The following is a 21,516-nucleotide window of genomic DNA, read 5'->3' on the forward strand; positions in this document are numbered from 1 at the left end:
CTATTCACTAGGTGCCCTTCCTTCTTACCACTGTCAAGTTGTAGCGCACAGCTGGCAAGTGAACCCCTGTCCTCTCTGGCACATTCCGGCAGTTTAAGCATCCACGGCCACTAGTATTCTTGAACCTTTAGTGTTGCATTTAACAGTGCAAAAGTACGGGTTTAAAAATACCATCATGTCAAGTGGTAACCGTGATAAGACAGTGATAAGACATGATAGAATCAGGAGCTAGAACAGAGTCTCCAAAAATGGATGATTTCGGGAAGGATTCGACAAAATAGGATTGGAATTAATGCATGAAAGTGATGTGTTTGTTAAAGCACTGAGGTAGAGTGGAGTTAGATTGGCGTAACTGATACATGGTATTGAAAAAGTGTTTTTTTGATAGAAAAATACAAAATGTACAAGTGAAATGGAAAGGAAGTAAAATATGGTTTTTTTAATTGCTATACAAATTACTGGATAAAGTTTGTTGGTTTTGGGTCATCAAAGTTATATCATGTAACTAAACAGAAATTAACTTTTTGAGTATTCAATAGAGGTATCGAATGTTGTCAATTACTTCTTTTGGGAGCAGTATTGCCTTTGACACACAACCGCAGGGCCTTATTTCCAGGTGGAGACATGTCCAACATACGCCTGGGATTAGAGGGGACACTATCTTTAGCAAACATGCATCCAACGCTGTGTGCTTAGTCAACCTCGGGATCTGGGTAGTTGTGAGGACCCGAGAGGACACAGAGGGCCTAGAAACTACAGCTAAGCTCTATTTTAAGTTAAAGGGCAGGTTGGTCTTCATGCGGCTCCTAGATGTGTACAAAATGTACGAAAGACTTGTGTTGCCCAACAGACCTGTTGTGTGACCTGGGCATGCATCAAATGGTGACCAGCCAGACAACAAATGGTGCCTAGACACTGTCCACAGAGGTGGATAGGCCTGTTGCTAACTTAGGAGATGCTATGGAAGACCCTTGCCTCTCAGAGGCTCTGGGGGCAACAGGCGACAGATAAGAGCCAGGGTAGACCAGGCCGCCTCCTTCTGCACTGTTAAATCTGGCTGTCACAGAGTGATAGAAGAGGTGGCTGAATCGAAAGGGCAATGGGTAGCTTTCTTAGGCAACTGTTGTTAACAGTTGTTAGAAAACAGTGACACATTCAGGGAATTGGGAGAAAGAGATTACTGAGAGATTGCAAAAATAGACAAACATTAGGCTGGAGAGCAATGGAAAATCTCTGTAGAGTGCACCAACATAAACTGAATCACCTCTAGGCAGTTTTGGGTGACATGAACGAGTCAGTCGGTCGGTTCAGCTTGGCAGATAAGTAAGCTTATGCATGTTCGATGCATTGATTAGGTGTGGACCACTTCATACGATCAAGTGGGGCAGGGAGCTTGAGGATGGAGGCCCCTATTTGATGCACATGGAATGAAACTGAATGGCAAAGTGAGGACAAGAAGACAGAGAGAATCTAAGTGTCACTGCGGAAGACAGAGAAAGTGTTTGACAGTGGAAAAGAGGCAAAGCACAAAAGAGCGAGTTTTCCTTTCCTACTACTAGAGTGCTGTGCTTGCTCCACTGTCCGACCATGTTCCCAATGTGCCCACAGACCTTAATGCGAAATGTGGACAGAGACAAATGAGGCCTGACCAGGGCTGCTACATGGGCAGGTAATGAAGTGACCTAGAACACTGGATGCCAAGGTCAAACCACAAGATGAAGCTCGCAAGGAAACTAGGTGACAGTACCCAGACAGTTCCCTAGCACTCCCGCCCTCAAACTGTGTGGTCTGTGTTTTACGTGACCAACCGCACTAAAATCAGGGTTTGACAAGCCTCTATTTTCTAAGCCAGTGAGCCATTGGATGTCAAATTTTCGCCCACTATGGCCAACTTCTCATGTGCACAGAAGAACCTCTTGAGTAGGGTGACCAGACGTCCCGGGTCTGCCCATACAGTCCCGGTTTTTAAAGGAGTGTCCCAGCATCCTGACACTTTTTCCTGCAAACAAGACATATCCTGGTGTTTTGAGAGAGGGTTTGGCGAGCCCCTTTGTTAATTAAGTGTGGTGCGGGCTCACGGTTCTTCCGATCCCCTAATCACACCATGAGCTGCATTCCAACTGGAGCCTTTTAAAGACCTCTCTTCACAGCACTGAATGAAGTTATTTAAAAAGCCACCTGCTGTGCTGCCTCACTCAGGCAGCACAGTAAGATATAATGAGGGGTGAATAAATGTCCCATCACCATAAACCAGTGACGGCCTGCGACATAGTAATAGGACTATGTTTTGGCCAGAGCGGATATTATATATTGCCAAGCTGCAGCTCAATTCCTGGCACTTAACGGCGCTCTTTGACAGTGCGAGAGGTGGGGACGGAGGAGCTGAGCCATTTGCAATACTCACCAAATATTTCCAAAATATAAAGCTCAACAGCCCAATGCGTTTCGGTCTATCAAATACCGTGATCACAGATTGTCCCGGAAAATGCGGCTGCCTATGAAATAAATGGAAATTTGCTATAAATGCTACCCATGAGTGCGTGTGGATCTTTTCTGAAAGGAAACATTATTTAACGCTCATTATGTGCACAATTTACTGAATATTATATGTGTTTTTTATTCTAAATGTATTTTGTATGCAATGCTGGTAATTAGCTTTTGGTAATGTTGCTCTTGTGGTTCTCATTGATCAGGCACTTGCCATTACGCAAAGTATTCCATCTAGCCACGTCATTAGTTTAGGATAGGAGCACTATGCTCTCACTGTTGCTTTGCATTTTTCATGTTTTGTATTTTATATAAGCTGCTATGAACGTTTTATTAAGTGCTATTATGCCATTTTGTTTATTCTTGCTTTTCATCCCTTTTTTATGGGTGATTGAGCTTTTTAAACACTATAAAATGTAACACCTACTTTTGGTGCGTCATGTGACCAAGCTCCGCCCGCGGAGCGAAACGCGTCGAGGAGAGCACTTGCTCTGTTATATTGCTGAAAATAAACTTCCACTGCTGACACGATTAATGGTGTGATGGCGCTTTTACTTTGAAGCTTAAATTCATTTGCAAGAAGGAGAAGAGGTCTGTGCCTGTCTGTAACCACGCTGATAGCGGTCAGGATTGCTACGATATATATATATATATATAAACACAGGTTTCAGGGACGTTATAGTTAGAAATTAGCATTTAAAAACCTTGGAAATTCACTGAAAAAACCACAGGTTTCAGGAACATTGTAGTTCGTTGGACATTTCACTCGCACAAAACCAGAGAAATGTGGCCGTTCTAGTTAGTTAAGCTAACTATAACTCGCTCCCCTGCAATGCACTGCTGATAACGTCACATATTACATTATTCATGACATGGTCAGTGACATCACTGATGACATCTCAAATAAATGTTTTTTTCAGTGAATTTCAAGGGTTTTTTCAATGCTAATTTCTAACTATAACTTCCCTGAAAGAGCTACCTTTTTGCCAAGTTTGGTGTAATTCCGTCCAGCAGTTCGGGCTGTAACCTGTTCCAAAAATTCCTATGAAAATTAACATGCTGAAAACGTGCTTTGGGACACCCCTATTTTCTCTGCCCTCGCTTGACGAATCACCCCAAAAGTTTTAGGACAGGAGCTGACCTGAGCGCAATACCAGTTTTGAAAATTTCGTTAAGATTCGTCAGACAGCACCAAAGATATTGGCAAATCAAAAAACGCTATATATATATATATATATATATATATATATATATATATATATATATATATATATATATATATATATATATATATATATATATAGTACGTGGCGCTCCTTAGGCAACACACAGCAAATCGGCCGATCAGTCGACACAGGAACCAGCAAGACCCGTAGTTTGGTGCAAATATTTTTATTTTAGTTTTTAGCCCAGCACCAGTCCGCCATGACGCGTTTCGGCTAGAGATAGCCTTGATCACATGACAACGTCATGAGGGCTGATCACCCTTTTAAAGTGCAATGTGCCATCACATGGTTTAGAAACAGAAAAAATACTATCAATGTTTCTAATCTTCCCAAAACAAATAATTACGGCATGAATGCCAGTATATTACAATAGTCACACAATAAGCATCATAAATTCATGTTAAAATGCTAAACATTATGAAACTGTGCACAATATAAAAATTTCTCTTGAAATGCATGTTAATACATGAAAATTTACAAGGCATTGGCAATAATAAACTTTTAAAATTCATATAAAAGTTAAAAGCCTATAAAGTTATATAAATATTAAAATATAACTAAAATTGTAATTAATTTATTTACACATTGGATCCAGGTATGGTACATTAAACCCCATGGATCAATATAAAGTGCAATGATGCCCCAGTGGGCAAATACCAAAGCCTGAGATGTAAACATTATATTGTGCAAAATATGCTAACTGTGCAACATAAGCTGATGGCAAGAAAGTGCTACCAAGTGCGTGATAATTAATAAAATCAAAATTAAGAAATGTCTGTTGGTCATGGAGGGAGAAAGGGATATAGTATGTTCAAACAGAATGTATAATCCACAGTTCATAGTCAACAGATACTATTTTAGATACAACAACTCAGAAAATTTCATGGATGACAGGCTCAACAAGTCTTGCATAGATATATTCAGAGATAAGTGTGGCAGTCCTCCCCTATATTAAGGCCAAACGGTGCCTTGGTATCTAGAAGGATTATATTGCGAGTCTCAAGTTTTCTTAAAAGGGACTCTCTATCACCGCCTCTCCTTTGGGGAGGAACACAGACTATCGCGAAATATCTTAGCAAGGACGCATCCTTTCCATGATTACTCTCGAAGTGCCTAGCTACTGGATAAGCTGCATCTGCATGGGTGATCGCTCGCAGATGTTGTAGTATGCGCTTATGCACCTGTGGCCTGGTGCTGCCAACATATCTTAGGCCACACGGGCACTCCAAAACGTACACAACAAATTCTGATTTACAGTTTAATTTTTGTTGGATTTTAATTGGAAAGGGTGAGAGAGGGGTAGAAACCTCAGTCTAACTGATGCCATGTTTACAAGCTTTGCAGCTTGAGCATCTTAAAAAGCCTTTACTGTCATTTAACCATGTTCCTGAAACCACTTCAGGGCTGCTAGATACTAAACTATCCTTCATTGAGTGTGCTTTACGATAGGTGATGCTAGGATTTTTGCTGATGGAGGATCCAATCACAGGATCACAAGAGACTAAAGACCAGTTGTCTTTGATTATTTTATGGATACTTTTGTGTTGTTTGTTATATGCCATAATCAGTCTTGTCTCATCATCAGTGCTTACAGTGACAGAGCTAGTTGGTACCCTACCTGAGCCCAGGAGTGCAGTTCTATCAATCCTATTAGCTCTGTTGGTGGCATTATCTATCGTATCTGTTTTGTAGCCTCGCTCAACAAATCGGGCCCTACATGCTGATTGTGCCAGCCGGCATTCATCCTCACTACTACAAATCCTTCTGATACGCAGCATCTCCCCGTAAGGGATGCTACGTATCAGATGTGCTGGGTGGTGGCTTCCAGCATGTAGCAGTGTGTTCCCAGCTGTGGGTTTGCGGTATAGTCTAGTATGTAAGCTGTTGTCACAAACATATAATTCCACATCCAAGAATACAATGGATTCTCTGCTCAGGGTGCTAGTGAATTGTATATTTAGGCTGTTATTATTCAATTCTTCAATGAAAAGGGTCACCTCTGACTCAGATCCATCCCATACAAAAACCAGGTCATCTATATATCTTAACCAAAGTTTAACTTTGGTGTCCATGACGGTAGCAAATTGCTTCCTCAGGACCTGCTCCTCCCAGTACCCCATATGTAGACAGGCGTAACTGGGAGAGAAGCAGGCCCCCATTGCCACCCCCCTGGTCTGTATAAATAACTGGTTAGCAAAGAGAAAGATATTATTCTCAAGACAGATATTAATCATATCCAACAACATTTTAGAATGATCATGGAAACACGGATTTCTTTTCTCCAAAAAATGTTGCACAGCCCTCAAACCATCAATGTGGAATATGCTGGTATACAGCTTTTCCTACGGATATAGGTCCTACCTATAACTACCTACTGGCGACCACCAGTAGGTAATAAATAAATAGGTTTCACACCAGTTATAGTTGGGAATTAGCATTTAAAAAACCTATTAAATTCACTGAAAAAAACATAGGTTTCACACCAGTTATAGTTAGCTGGAAATTTTACTGACATAAAACCATTGAAATTCCCACGTTACAGTTAGTTGGACTCACTATAACTTGCGCGTGCAATGCACTGCTGATGACGTCACATATTACATCACTCATGACATGGTCAGTGACATCACTCATGACATCACTGATGACACCATCCAGTGAATGTGTGTCCTTCTGAAAAATAAATATTAGTAATGTTTACATTTTTAAATATATGTGTTAGTGTTTCACTTTGTGTATAAGTGGCTGCATGGGTTGGTGAGTAGCTACATGTGTATGTACATGGGTTATTAGATGTTTTTCTTAGTATCAGTATGAGTGTCTATATGGTTTGGTGGGGGTATTACTTAGCACATAGATGAATGATTGACTGACTCTCTGTTTGTATGTGTTTTGAAGACAGCATATGTGCAGGACTGTATGGGTGAATGAGTGTGTATATGTGTATGTTAGTGAGTGAATGACTGTCTCACTAGTGTCTTTATCAATAACTACATATGTTTTAATCTAATATATGTGAATATTGATGTATATAAGTGAGTATATGTGAGAGTAAGAGATTGTAAGAGTTCCTGTTTAGATAAGTATGTGTTTCTATAAGGGATTGTTTAAGAGAATAAATATGATTAAATTTCAATAGAAGTAAGGTGGTAGTGTATGTATAGCTCTATATGAAAATAAATGGATGTTCAATTGTTTATTTGCATGTGTGAGTATGTGTGTGAGTAACTTTTGGATGACTGTCGGTGTGTAACAGGATGTATAGGTGTATCACTACATATGATGAGTGAGTATATGTATGAGTGAGAATATTGAACTGTTTGTGAATGAGTAGATGTGTATATAGATGGTGGAATTACTGAATTGGTTGTTGTAACTGATATGGTTATCTCCATTTTTTTTTAAATGTTAGTTTCTATTTTTGAATATGTGTTTCAAGGGTTACATTACAGTGAAAGGAGGTCTGTCACTCTGTCACAAGGATGGTGTCATCAGTGATGTCATGAGTGATGTCACTGACCATGTCATGAGTGATGTAATATGTGACGTCATCAGCAGTGCGTTGCACGTGCAAGTTATAGTGAGTCCAACTAACTATAACGTGGGAATTTCAATGGTTTTATGTCAGTAAAATTTCCAGCTAACTATAACTGGTGTGAAACCTATGGTTTTTTTCAGTGAATTTAATAGGTTTTTTAAATGCTAATTCCTAACTATAACTGGTGTGAAACCTATGGTTTTTTCAGTGAATTTCAAAGGTTTTTTAAATGCTAATTCCTAACTATAAGTCTCAGTTTATAAGTAAGACTGTTCGCGCTCTAGTTGTTCTTTAGAACACTCTGGGACATTCTGTCATTGGGCTATATTTGGGCTACATTTGTTTTTTTTTGTCTCTGGTGGCCATCTTTGGGCTACATTGGGCTACATGGGGCTACATTTGGGCTCTAACATATATATAGCCCAATGTAGCCCAATATATATTTTTTCAAAGTTAATTTTCGTAAAAACCACTTGAGCATATATCGTGAGACATAGCAAAGACACATTGGGCTACCAGTCCCTACAATTTTGCCCATTTTTTTTTGTATATTGTTTTATTTATTTATTTATTTATTTGCCTTGGAGCACTCCCGGTGCGCGACCCGGTGAGCGCCCGGGAAAGCGTAGTTTTATGAAGCGCACCGGGGAACGTCCCGTAAGCGCCAATATCGCGAATGAAAACATGGTGACGTATCGTGTAGCCGCGTCCGCGTGATACGCACACCGTAAGCGCACCCGGAAGCACTCGAGCGAAGACGATCGCGCAACCCGGGCGTCCGACGAGCTTACGCGTCGCGCCCCTGGATGAAAGACCCCACCTTTTTTCCTTATTCTGACTTTGTCCTTTGACTTAGGAAGACCTGTTTGTACCTCTCTGTACCTTTTTGATCTTTATAATGGCTTCAGTAGCAGCAGCAGCTGGTGCATCTGCACCACCACCACAACCACCAAGAGGACCACCACAAGATATCATTGGTGGTCAACAAGAGGAGGAAGAGGAGGAGGAGGAGGAGGAAGAGGGGAGGAGAAGATGGCTTGAAGAACAAAATACCCCATACCAGCCAAGACCACACATTATATGGGAGTTTTTTTCGATCCCAGAGGGGAAGAAAAAAGTAAATGCAGCCAAGGTGACTTGCCTAATCTGTGGCATGGAACTCTCTAGGGTGAACCCTAATAAAAAATATTCATTTGGAAACAACACGATGATTCGCCACATGCAGCGCAAGCATCCAATAAACTATTCTGCTGCAGAGATGAGGGAACTGGCCAGTAACCCTCCCCAATCCACAAGCACCACCTCAAAAAGAAAGCAACCCACTCCGTCGGCACCAGAGGAAAGTGAGACGATGCCTTGCATTGAGCCACGATTTGCAGATTTCCGAATTATCTGTAAATATTGTGGGAAGACCATCTCCTACGGAGAACAGAGCGTAAAACTCATCGTCCTTGCTGGGGACAACCACAAATGCCCCAATAAACCCAAATTATTTCTTTTCTTTTTTTTTTTGCTCCAGTTGAGCCATTTTCAATTCCCTGTTTTTTCGTTTCTCCCCATGAAAAATACAAAAAAAATATTAAACTGTTCAGAAAACCCCCAAAAAGTTTAAAATGTTCAAAAAACAATAAAAAAAATATAAAACAACAAAAAGAAGAGAAAAAAAAACAGTTCTTTTTAGAACTACCCCCAATTTCTAAAAAAAGGCTACATTTTTTAAAAACTATTATTCATTTTGCCCCATGGGACGCTCCCCGGTCCGCTTCCCGGTGCGCGTACCGGGCGCTCCCCCCGCTGGGCCCTTTTATGGCCCACACATCAAACCCAGGGGATCAGGGGGGGGTCTATCCCTGCCCCCTTATGGTCATTTCCCCCTTTGATTTTTCCACCTCTTATGTCTCGATTTTACCGAGACACAAGATGGCGGCCGCTCCGGACTGTTTCGAATGTTTACAGACACACCGAGAGCCAATCAGCTTTCTTTGCGCAAGTCGCATGGCGCACCCGAAGCGCTCCCCGGTGCGCGTACCGGGGGCTGCCATATACATATATATATATTTTTTAGAACCTAAATTACTCAAAAAACACTGGAGCACATATCTTGATACAAAGCAAAGGCACATCGGGCTACCAGTCCCTACAATTTTGCCAAGTTTGGTGCAAATCCATTCAGCCGTTCGGGCTAAAAGTGAGTTTGACCGCTTTAGAGATGCACTCCGCAAAGGATTCTTCGGCTGAGCTTCAATTTAAACTGAAGCAGTTACACAAACCCTCCAGCACCTTAATCCCTTCACCGAGGGGCTAATTCCCCCGCGGCGCTGGTGGGAGGGGGCGCACGCAGCGCCACAGTGCTTGTGACGAGCTCAGCTCGTCACACTGCACGGTGGCGCTGTGCTCATGACGAGCTCAGCTCGTCATGACCACGCTCGTTTCTTTAGAACGCTCAGCACAGCGGGGGAATTAGCCCCGCATGTGAGCGCCCCGCGTGTCATGATGCACTGAGCATCAGCACAGCGCAGCCGTGCCTCATGACAAGCTGAGCTCGTCATGAGCACGGGAGGGGTTAATCATAGGGTGGGCAAGTGGAAAAGCAGTACTGGACTACAGCATGTTTTACCCATTTGGTAAGTGTTCTCCAGTGAACAGCATGCTGGGTGTCGCAGTCCCGATTCTTTCCCTTTGGTGGGGTTCGTTTTACAACAACACTTTATCTGCCAATATTCAAATGAATGTTCTACACAGCCCTCCAGTGGGCTATATATATAGCCAAAACGTAGTCCTATTTCTATGTCTTTGGCCATCCTGGTATTTCATTTTGAAAATCTGGTCACCCTACAGGTGAAGGAACACGCAACGAGACACAGTGTTGTTTAGAGGGAGAGTGAAGGAGATGAGTATGCTGTCGGTAACGGCTTTAAAGGTAGGGTTCATAGGCTTATGTCAGCGGGCACAAAATGAATATTTTAGTAGTAGGCACTAAGTAGGAATTTGTGATTTTGGTGGGGTCTGTGTAGCTCCGTATTCACTCAAAGTTTTATGCGCACAGAAGGTAACAGGGTTAACAGGGTTAGATTGTCATTTCTATTTGATGGTTAAAATGAATATTTTTGGGATGGGTTCAGGTACGTTTCGGTGACATGTAATATGGACAAAATATCTTTGTTTACAGCAGGCAAGCGGTTCTATGATTATGTTTGCACGATTATTTATACAAATTCAGCATGGGATTGGCGAAGGGCAAACTATAGATTTGTTAGAGGGCTTTTCATTCTTTCAGTTACCCTTGACGAAGGGCTGTGAAGCCCGAAATGCATTGGGTTGAAAAACACGAGGCTACTCGACATTAGTTGCTAATGCCGCACGTGTCGCTCAAAATGCCCGGATAGGCATAAATACGGCATTTGAAAAAATATGGATTACGCTGTCTTCGAAGTGAATAGAAACTAATGGATGAAATTTGAAAAATATTAACTAAGAATTTGGATTAAAAATTGGATTAAAGATTGGATTTAAATGTGAAATATATGATTGATTCATTGAAAGGAAAGATTCTCGCATGAGGCTGTGCGAATGATTGGCACGCAAGTGACGTTTAATTTGCACTGTTCACTCTACACTTGAGCCATGTATAACGGTTATTTTGAAAGCTGCAGGTTTTCCCCGTTATTAGGTTGATAGGAAGGTGCACAGAAATGAAAGTGCGCAACATACCCACAAAGGTTCAGCATTCACCAAACAAGTTCACTGACTTTGCCTAAGCATCACAAGCTTGTGTGAACAATTTGGGCATACAACAGCACCGTTAGTGAATCCTATTGGTGCTCCGATTCCCTCATCCACGGGAAAACTTTCCTAAATTACTTTTTCATGATGATTTCAAACCGCTGGGTAAGTGGTACAACAAAGTGTTTCATGTTTTTTGATGTGTACATGTCAATTCAAAATTCAGTGCAACTTTTGCTAAATGATTTGTATAAAGCCTAATATTATATTAAACACACAAAAGGTGATGGGGGAATGATTGAACAATAAGTCTAGCCACTGGCAATCTTTTGCCAACCATGCCTCCTCAATTTGGGCCCAGTCATAGGTAAATCAGTCATGACTCTGCTCCAATAAGAACAGTCCAACTGCCAGGACAGGTCGTCCCTGAACCGGAACACAAGCAACGCAGTTCCGGTCTCGTCCTGATTGGGGTGCTGCAGTTGATGTAAATTGGTTCCTTTGCGCAGTCAGTACGGGATCCATGTCTGGGCCAGTGGCATAACACAGACCCCCGCAGCTCCAAGGGGCCCCCTCAGCAAAGCACCCTGGCCTGAGGGCTACTGATCGAATCCAGAAGGGGGACCCTCCATGTACCTTGCAGGGGAGGCCCCTCAAATTTCGTTACGTCACTGGTCTATGCATACATACACTTGGCCACTTGGGTCTTTACAACTAATACACACAATTATAAAGTTGATTAATATTCTATTATCCAGGATTCCTATATAAGATTTCTATGATTTATGTTATTAATAGCTACATTATACATTGTTGCTGCTAATTATGATATGCTATAAATACCCGTGACACTAGTTTGCACCTTTGTTAGCTTAATAGCGTAAATACATTACATGCTCCTGCCACCTTGTGGTGTTATCATGAATTGCCTTTGAACGAGTTTAAACAGTAGAGATTGCTCAGGCCCACGTCGCATTGTCAGTAACCCGTGTGCCCTTCAATTCTGTTCTGTAGCTTTGAGCCCACAAGCCCTTTATTTCGACTTCTAGGAAAGAAAACAGGTACTGAACTTCACACCAACTCTCGCCGGCAGCATGCAGGCAGCAGCAGTCTATCTGTTGCCTTGGGGAATTGGTTTCCATGGATTCTGAGCCTCCGCAGATGTTTTTTTTAACAATCTCCGAAAGCCTGGCTGCCTCCTACAGCCCTGAGCATTAAAGCCCCGTGCGTGCAGGACTGAGGCGGGGTGACGAGCTAAACCTCTCGTTCACCTGTGCAAATCTAGTGAAAACAAACAGAAAATGGAGGCAGGCCGACTGCTTCAAGCTAATAAGGTGCGCGGAATGCCCGAGCGTCCCGTTAAGAAAAAGTGCGTGGGAGCGTCCCATTGTCCTTAATGAAACACATTTTTGCTGTGTCTCTTATTGGTGCCAACCGTTGTGTAACGAGGTTACGTTTAAAAAAAATATTAATACGGGAATTAACAAAGGAGGACTTCTCTATATATGGAACGTGGGATAACTCATTCACAGTCTGACTTCTCAATAACCCTTGCTGGGCTTGACAGGGGCAATTAAATGACAGGCACAGGTCATTCCGTAATGTTACTAACTAGAGACGGGCATGTGCCTTAATCTAAAGGTCGGAGTTGTCGACTTGAAACTTGGGAACCACGTCCGAGTCCCGGCGTTGGCTCAACACCGTACGATTCGGGACCGATCACTTGCTCACCGTGCCTGGAGAAAGTAGGGTGTATGTCTGTCTTCCGCGTGGAGGGAGAGAGGGGAGACGGGGAGCCAATCACGCGGTAAAAGGAGGGAGCGCATCGCATGGGATGAGACAATATAGGTCGGAGCTCAGCTTGTGATCTCCGGCAGTGCTGCACGAGCCCCCAGGTGCACAGGTGAGACGCCGCAGGCATGTTCTACCACACGTCACCCACAGACCTGGAGTCCCTCGTTACTTCTTCATTTAGCGACAGCTGGCACCCGCTCCTCAGGCCAGGAGCAAAGCACAGAGAGGGGTTTACGAATTGCGCAGACGAGGCACATCCTGTGCTTCCCGCCTCGTGAGACCGCGCGCATCGTTGTCAGTTACAAACAATTATAACAGGTATAAATGCTGGAGGCGAGAGCCTGTTCCCTCATCACTAGAACTCGGGCTGCTGCGCCTTCTGCACCCCCTCGCGCTGGGGCCGACCCCCGGGACTGGATGAAATGTATGCGCCCTGTTCAAGGGCACACCAAGGGTACACCAGCTACTATCGTGTGCTGCTGTTTGAAGGTGGAGTGTTGAGATCATTATAAACAGACATATTCATACAGCGCAGACCGCCATCATAACTGTTTCTTGGAGGTCAAGTAACAAGTGTTAGTTCCAGCCACAGTAATGGTGTGCAATACGTTATCCTTCTGCAACAGTGAGGGTCCTTGGGTCTGTGGAGACAGGAATACCTCTGGGACAGTGTTCAAATATGGACCTATTTTCCACTCTAAACAATAGACAATATGAAGAAGTGACAAGCCGAGCAAGGTGTGTGTGTGTGGGGTGGGGCCGGTCAGTGTCAATCCACGGATGCAATATTCCAGTACACATGTGAATGCTTCCCATCATCTCAAAATGCTGGCTGCACTAAACTTTACCTCATTTTGCGTAATAATTCCACCAGCATGTTTTCGGTGTAGTTCTATCTGCAAATTTCTACGTCCGTAACTTATGCTTTTTATGTAAGTAAATAACAAAGTATGAAAGTCAATAAATCGTATGTAATTTCAATAAAAACTTTGAAAAAATGAAGTCACCACACACTTTATAGTGCGAAGGCACCTCGAATAGTGCGGTTTTCAAAACGGATCTAAATGATATGCATGCATGGAATAGATTTGAAAAGCACTGACTTAGGGCCCTCACACAAAACCATCACACTTTAAAAACATAATACAACTTTTCATAAAATAAACCAAAAGCTTTTACCCATTTTTTAAAATTAAATAAAGAAACTAGGTTTCTCTTACCTATAATACTTTCTGTCACATTGATCGCATTATTTCCACATAATGAATTACTTTTTGAATACATACCGGTAACATTTTAGCATGGACATTATTTTATGCAAGCATTTGTTCCATATACTTTGGACATCTTCCCTTCAGTACTGCATGCACCCTGAGCTCCATTCCACCTGCGCAGTCTCTTACTCACTCATTCACTCACATGCTGGCCATACTGAAGTCCCCAACCCTTAAGAGACTTCAGTACTCAATTTGTAAAATAAATAAATAACAAGGTAAATAAATAAGTGCAAGAGCCATTTTTTAAGTCGCAACCTATGGTTTGCTAAAAACAAATTGAGGACATTGGGGACATTCAGAAAGTGGACATAGGAATACATTCTGCCCTTTTCTTCCTATTGGCTTAGTGGTCTGTAACTCACATTGTCTGGCTTTCTATTTGCTGGCTTTATTTGCTTTAGGCTGTGCAGCTCGAGTTAGTCTCTCCCATTGCCCAAAACTTGTTTATTGTATTCTTCCACAAGCTCGTTTTCTGTAACCAGACCTTTAAATCTTTTTCTTATCTTGTCACTTTTAACCCCATGCATGCTCTTGACGGAGCCGCTCCGTCATGAGCCGCGGTTGCGCTGTGCTCATGACGGAGCAGTTCCGTCATGGCCCTGCCGCCGCGCCTGCGCGGCGCGTTCTATTGAGCGGGCGGGGCCATGACGGAACCGCTCCGTCATGAGCACAGCGCAACCGCGGCTCGTGACGGAGCGGCTCCGCCACGAGCATGCGAGCGCCGCTCGGCCCCCCCCCCCGCACCCCCCTAGCGCTGTGGCGGAATTGCCGCCGCAGCGAAGGGGTTAATGTGCATTCAAAAACAGAGGTCAAATATCAGGCCATGTCTTCGAGGGAACTTGGTGTTTATTTTTCTTTCTCGGACTTAAAAGTGAGAGGATTTATATGACAATAATGCTGGCTAGTGGGATCTGTTTGAGGAAGGCTGCACAGAAGCTATTTTTTTCCGAGCACACAACATTTAGATGCCTGTAAATCAACGGTGCTGACAATCAAATGAATACATTGAGTGATGACATTTCCACACATTATTGTTTGTGCGCTGTATACTTCTGTCAGTAAAACTGGATGTGAGTGCAAATGTAATGGTCATTTCAATTGAAGATGTGTTGTCTGTAGGCTACCAAACAATGCATAATCCATGTTACCCACTCAACCCTACTCTGCACCACTCCATGTCACTGCAGTCAACACTACACGACTCCACTCTTCTCCATATCACTCCGCTTCACTGCACTCTTCTCTGCACCACTCCACGCCTCTCTACTCTACACCACTCCACTCTATGCCAATGCACTCTACCCCACTACTCTATCACCATTGCACTCTTTGCCACTGCACTCTGCGCCAATACACTCTACACCACTTTACTCAAAACAAATGCACTCTACACCACTCTACTCTACACTAAATCACTCTACACCACTATGCTCTACGCCACTACACTCTACACCACTACACTCTACACCACTCTATTCTATTCTGTGTTACTGCACTCTACGCCACTCTATTCTACTGTGCACCACTGTACTCTTATGCCACTGCTTTTTATACCACTCTACTCTGTGCCACTCCATGCCACTCTACTCAGCACGACTGCACTCTACACCAATGCACTCCACTCTACGACAGTATACTCCACAACATTGCAGTCTCTGCCACTCTACTTTATGCCACTCTATGCTACTGAACTCTATGCTAATGAACTAAGCGCCACTCTAACACTCTGGACCACTGCACTCTACAGCACTCTACTTTATACCACTGCACTCTATGCCACTTCATTTAACTCTGAAACAATCTACTCTGCCACTGCAGTCCACTCCACAAGCCGTTGCACTCTACGCTACTCTAAAACAATCTATTCTGCACCACTGCAGTGTATACCACTACACCCTACTCTATGCCACTGCTCTCTATGCCACTACTCTACAGCACTCTACTCTGCCAGTGCAACGTACTCTGAAACACTGCACATTTTGCCTCTGCCCTCTACACCACTCCACTCTGCAGCACTGCAATCTACGGCAATGCACTCTATGCCACTCCTCTATACCACTCCACTCTACCCTGCACCATTACTCTACGCCACTTCACTGTGCTCTGAAACAATCTACTCTACGCCACTGCCCTCTATACCACTGCACTTTACACCACTCTATGTCACTCCATACCACTGCAATCAGTGCTGCACCACTCTACTTGATGCCACTGTACTCTATGCTTCTGCGCTCTACCCTGTGCCAATATACCCTTCCGTGCACCTCTACTCTGAAACACTCTAATAACTCAATGCCACTTCCCATTATGCCACTGCATTCTACCCCACTCCATCTATGCCACTGTACGCTACGGTGCACCACTCTGCGCCACTGCACTTTACCCTACTCTACTTTAAACCACTGAACTCTACACCAATTAACTCTGCACCACCATTTTCTAACCCTATGCCACTATACCTATACAAACTACATTGCACCACTGCACTTTAAGCCTCTATGCTTTACATCAGTCTACTCTATGCCACTTCACTCTACACCACTTCATACTACTTCACTCTACACCATTACACTCTAGGTCATTGCACTCTACGTCACTGCACTATACATCACTCTATTCTACTCTGCACCACTGTACTCTGCATCACAGTATTTTGCACCACTCTATAACCCTCCACTCCGCCACTCTACTCTGTGTGACTGCACTCTATGCCACTGGAGTCTGTTCTGCACCGCTCAGCTTTACACCACTTTACTACACTCTATGCCATTACACTCTATACCACTACACTCTACTCTGCACCACTCCACTGTATGCCACACCACTCCACTCTGTACCACTCCACTCTCTGCCATTGCACTCTACACCACTGCAATCTACTTTGCACCACTTTACTCTGTGCCACTGCTCTCTAAGCTACTCTACATCACTGCACTCTGCGCCAATCTACTTTGCACTACTGTACTTTACGCCACTTCACTCTAGGCCACTCTACAACACTCCACTCCTCGATACTCCACTCGAAAATGCTTTACTTCATTAAACTCTGCTCCACTAACATGCTAATCCACGCCGTTCTATGAGACTACTCCACTCTACGATGCTCTATATAACTCCCTCTATGCCACTTTATTCTATGACACACTACTTCACGCTATTCCACCCTATGACAATCTACTCCACTCTATGCAACCCCTCTATGCCACTTTACTCTGCTCTACACCACTCCATGACACTCTACTCTATGACACTCTACTCAACTCGGTCACTGTGCTCCACCCTATGCCACTCAACTACGCCCTTCCACTCTACGATACTCCACTCCCTCCATGACACTCCACAACACTGCATGCTGCTCTACGACCCTCCTCTTCACTCCTCTCCATGCCACTCAACTCTACTGTACTGTACACCACTCTGTGCCACTCTATGCCAATCCATAAGACTCCACTCTACTCCAATTTTAGAGCACTTCACTCCACGGCTCTCTCCTATACCTCACTACCTTTTATCCATGCTGAACAGCAGCCACTCTGGTGTAAAAAAGTGCTCAAATATATTGATAGAGCCAATAACGTTTGCTTAAGTGAGACCTATTGGCTTTGGCAAAGCTTGTTTTCATAGGAGACCACTCCCGACAATACTTAACACCAAGGTCTCGATTCCACTTCGTGCCTTTCCCATCACACTCTTCTGGTCTCTCTAACTCACTCTTGCAGGTTCCCTCTCTACCTGCTTTCTCCCTCGGTCACAGTTTTTCTACCTTTTTCTTTTTCTTTACCAGCCACTGTTCTGACTTTGCCTCTTTTGTTTAAACGCTTACCTTGAAAAATAGGTACCGGTCCCTGAAAATATGTTCTGATGCCTTCTACCTTTAACCAGAGGCACAAATTAAGCTCTAAACTGACCACCTCAGTTTTCTTGGGGTATGGATATGTCACACACCTCTTAAGAGCAGCCAAACTCTCCTTTACATATGTCTGCCTAGGAAGAGCCTAAATAAATGATCAAAACTTTATTCTGCACAAGCTGATCAGTCAACTCCTGCAATGCTTTCTCACACAAAATTGAGTTTTTACCCAATTAAGGACCCTTCGAACGTCAATCTAGCCGCAGCATCTGAACATCACAATATTTCTCACCTGCTTGTGAACTCTCCTCGCTCCGCTCTTCTGCTTCGAGTCCCAGGTGCGGGGAAAACATTCAAAGAGGATGGATTCGTCAGAGTAGTTATTGCAGTCCACGGGACCGTCTCGGCTCTAAAAGAAAAATTATAATAGAAACCACAACACCGTTAATGGCAACAAACCCAGCAACTGAAGGTACTTAAAATAACTGTAGACAAATAAAACATATGAATATTTCTCAATTATCTATTTATATTTTAAAACACACTTTTAAGCTTCCAGTGTTGCACGCAACCAAAAATGTAGCAACGTGACACCTATATGGAATCTTCCAAGTGGTACAAAACTGAGGTGTGCGGTGGGTGTGCAGGAAAAAGGCTGAGCCTCCTTGTATCTTTCATGCCCATTTGTGTTTAGGAGACAGGGAGCGTGCGTATTAGAAGGCTAACACCGGAAGTCATGCAAGCCCAAGTGGGTAGTGGTGGATTGTCCAGGACAATCTAAATTGAGGGCTGTGGTAATTCAGACCCAACTTCGCTTTTAACAGAGCCGTCTATAATAATCGACTGAAATCTTGCTGAATTTTCCAGTGAAATTTAAATTGTTCTAAACTGTTTCAACTTTCTTGTCTTTTCCGTGCTCAAATACCAGTTTAAAATAGAATGAAGAGAATGGACAAGTCATAACACGAGAAAAACAGACAGCACTTAAGGATGCCGAGGGAGCTTTGCAAATTGCAATCCCACCTGCTGACATTCCATTTGCACAGCACACACACTTGTTTTTCTCCATCTAGTTTGCCTATAATACGAGACTAACAAAAATAACTGTCATGGGAAAGTGACAAAGCGCTTACAGTTAATTTTAAAGGTCTCTCAATATGCAGCTATGTGAATTAAATGCACTAGAATGGTCTGTGCTGGTTCGGGTGCGTGTGAGGAGAAACAGCCACTGTCGTATTGAATAAATAAGTAATTCTGAGAGCGCAAATCTGGTACATTCCAAAGCTTCCTCCAACTGCACTACTACTCTGGAGCACCAAAAAACGGAGGTAACTACAATATAGGTCGACAGAAATCCTGACCACGGAGATAGACGAGAGACCACGGCTTCCTAGACTTCCTACCATGAGCATACATAAAAAAGAAAAACAGCCAGTGCACTAGTTGTCAATACCTGAGAAACTGAAAATTAGAAAGGTAAATAGCAACAACAAAAATGGAAGAAAGACTACCATAGAATCATCAGAAAATTCCAGAGAACGGGCTGTCCTCATACTGAGGGGTTGATTAAAATGTTGTTAGGAAGGACTCCAGATGGGATTCGCGAATCCGATTAGGAACCCTTGTTTCTGACCGAATCAGTCACCTTTCCGGATGTCCGAGCATGATGCAAGGAAGCCATCAGGGCAGCCCAAATAATTCGGAGCCGAATCCTACAGCCTAATGGAGACTGTTTCCGAACGAGTGGATGATGACGGATTTGGTCAGCCATTCCGAATCGGTTTGACAGAGAAGAAACGGATTTCGGAATTGATATTTGGGGGTCCGTTGCGGGCCCCCCTTCACCCAGAGGCGACAGAATGTGGCCCCTAGGTGTACCAAAGGGACCCCTCTTCCCAACCATGCACAATGTAGCATGCACCATGAAGTGCTTGCAACAGGACGCAATGATTTCCCCACCCACCCCTTTTTCCAATGGGAGCCTGTATTCTTGTTCGGGACACATGCTCTCATTGAAGTAAATGCGAGTCGAACCGAACAGAGTTTGTAAGCATCTGGACACATTATAATCGTCGGTAGGACTCCCTGAATACGAATCATTAGGAAAGCATTCCTAACATGATTCAGTGGGAATGCTTTCCTAACAACATCGTAATCTGCCCTATATGTCTATTCCAAAGTTGGAATTAAAAAACGACTTCTCCCCGCCGGCGGCTCCTCCATTAAGGCAGAGGAGCATCGCCCCACTGCTCTCTCAGCAGTGAAAACATGAAAAACAAAATGATAATAAAAACAGGTTATTATCATTTTATTTTTCTTCACTGATCTGAGTCTAGGGTGGGGTCCCCCTGTTTGACAGCAGCTACGCAGGGGGGAGGAGTGGTGGGTACTGATGCAAGTACGCATGCCGGTGGTTTGGCTGTATGTCTTAGGACAGCCAAACCGACATGCACACGTAGGTCTTTCCACTCAAGCTTTTTCTCAAGCGGAGCAGAAGAGCACAGAGGCGGCGGTCAACAGGTAAGTACCATTTTATTTTTTTCTGCATTGTCTCCCCCATGCCGTCACACCACTTTTCTTTCACAGCAGCCGCGACTGCTTATGCCTACCCTCTAAACCTGAGAGAAGAAATAGAAAACATACTGCAGTGTTAGTGATCATGAGCCTTGACAATTGAATTAGAGAAATCCAACAATGCATCACTCATCAGCCTTGAAAACAGAAATGCAGGAGGTTTAAGGGAGTCCTTGGTTCCAATAATAGTATTAATTGAATCTCTGGTCTGATTGAACGTCAGGGCCTCGCATGTTCTGGTGCAATAGGATGCAAGCTCCCTGGCTGTAGGGTGATTTACTGTTGCAGCATGTGTAAAACGTTTGAATGACGGGTTTCAAGCACGCTACCACTGCAACATTTGCCTTTAAGACAATGGCTTATACACAGGAAGAAAACGTAAGTATCATTTATCTGTCCAATCAAAAATGTAGCGCTTAAAATTAGACTGACATCTAGTGACATTGCGAGATTCAATGAAAGGTGCTAGAGTTAGGGCCACCCCTTTGTATGTCAGGAATGCCAGACTCTTCCGTGGGCAAAATCCCCTTCGAAGACATAGCACTTATCAGGACATTCTTTACAAGTCCTCGAGGCAGGTCAAAAACCAGTGGCAAGTCGATGATGAAGGACATGGAAGAAAAAGCTGCCTACAATTCACAACCTATGACTCATTCATAGATCACCTGTAGACTTATTCCCAAATCTAGCCTTGCACTCCAGTGGGCATTCCGGCTCAAGATTGTCCGCCTGAAAACGCAGGGGTGGAGGAAAGATCCCAAAAGCAGAAGCCATGTGTGCGTTTCCTCAGATCACACACTAATACAATGATTCTCTTTCATATCTAAAATGGCAGCCAGACCAACAGGTCAGCCCACCTCGGACACCACCTTCTTGGAAGTGTCTAAGCAACAATGTGAGTGCCCTAGTAAACAGATGAAAATGTTATGGATAACGTGCAGAGTGTAGATGTTACAGAAATGGAAAAGAAAGTAGTTTACATGTTCTGCAGAAAGAGGAGATGTCATATAGATCATCATTCTGCTCTTAGAATTAAAACACCTGAAT

General features: G+C 43.5%; 1 protein-coding gene across 2 annotated transcripts in view; it reads right to left on the reverse strand.

Annotated features, from left to right (window-relative positions):
- The window catches only part of ATP10B (ATPase phospholipid transporting 10B (putative)), a 546,723-nt gene that overhangs the window by 380,006 nt on the left and 145,201 nt on the right, over window positions 1-21,516 (reverse strand). Inside the window, exon 2 of one of the 2 annotated variants that reach the window (XM_086931395.1) lies at window positions 18,188-18,304. The gene's annotated coding sequence lies outside the window, so the exon portion shown is untranslated. Of the gene's footprint in view, window positions 1-18,187; window positions 18,305-21,516 lie in introns of those variants that run through there. The other variant, XM_086931397.1, reaches the window with a different exon arrangement.

Source organism: Lissotriton vulgaris, chromosome 7, assembly GCF_964263255.1.
Source record: "Lissotriton vulgaris chromosome 7, aLisVul1.2, whole genome shotgun sequence".
Classification (NCBI taxonomy): domain Eukaryota; kingdom Metazoa; phylum Chordata; class Amphibia; order Caudata; family Salamandridae; genus Lissotriton; species Lissotriton vulgaris.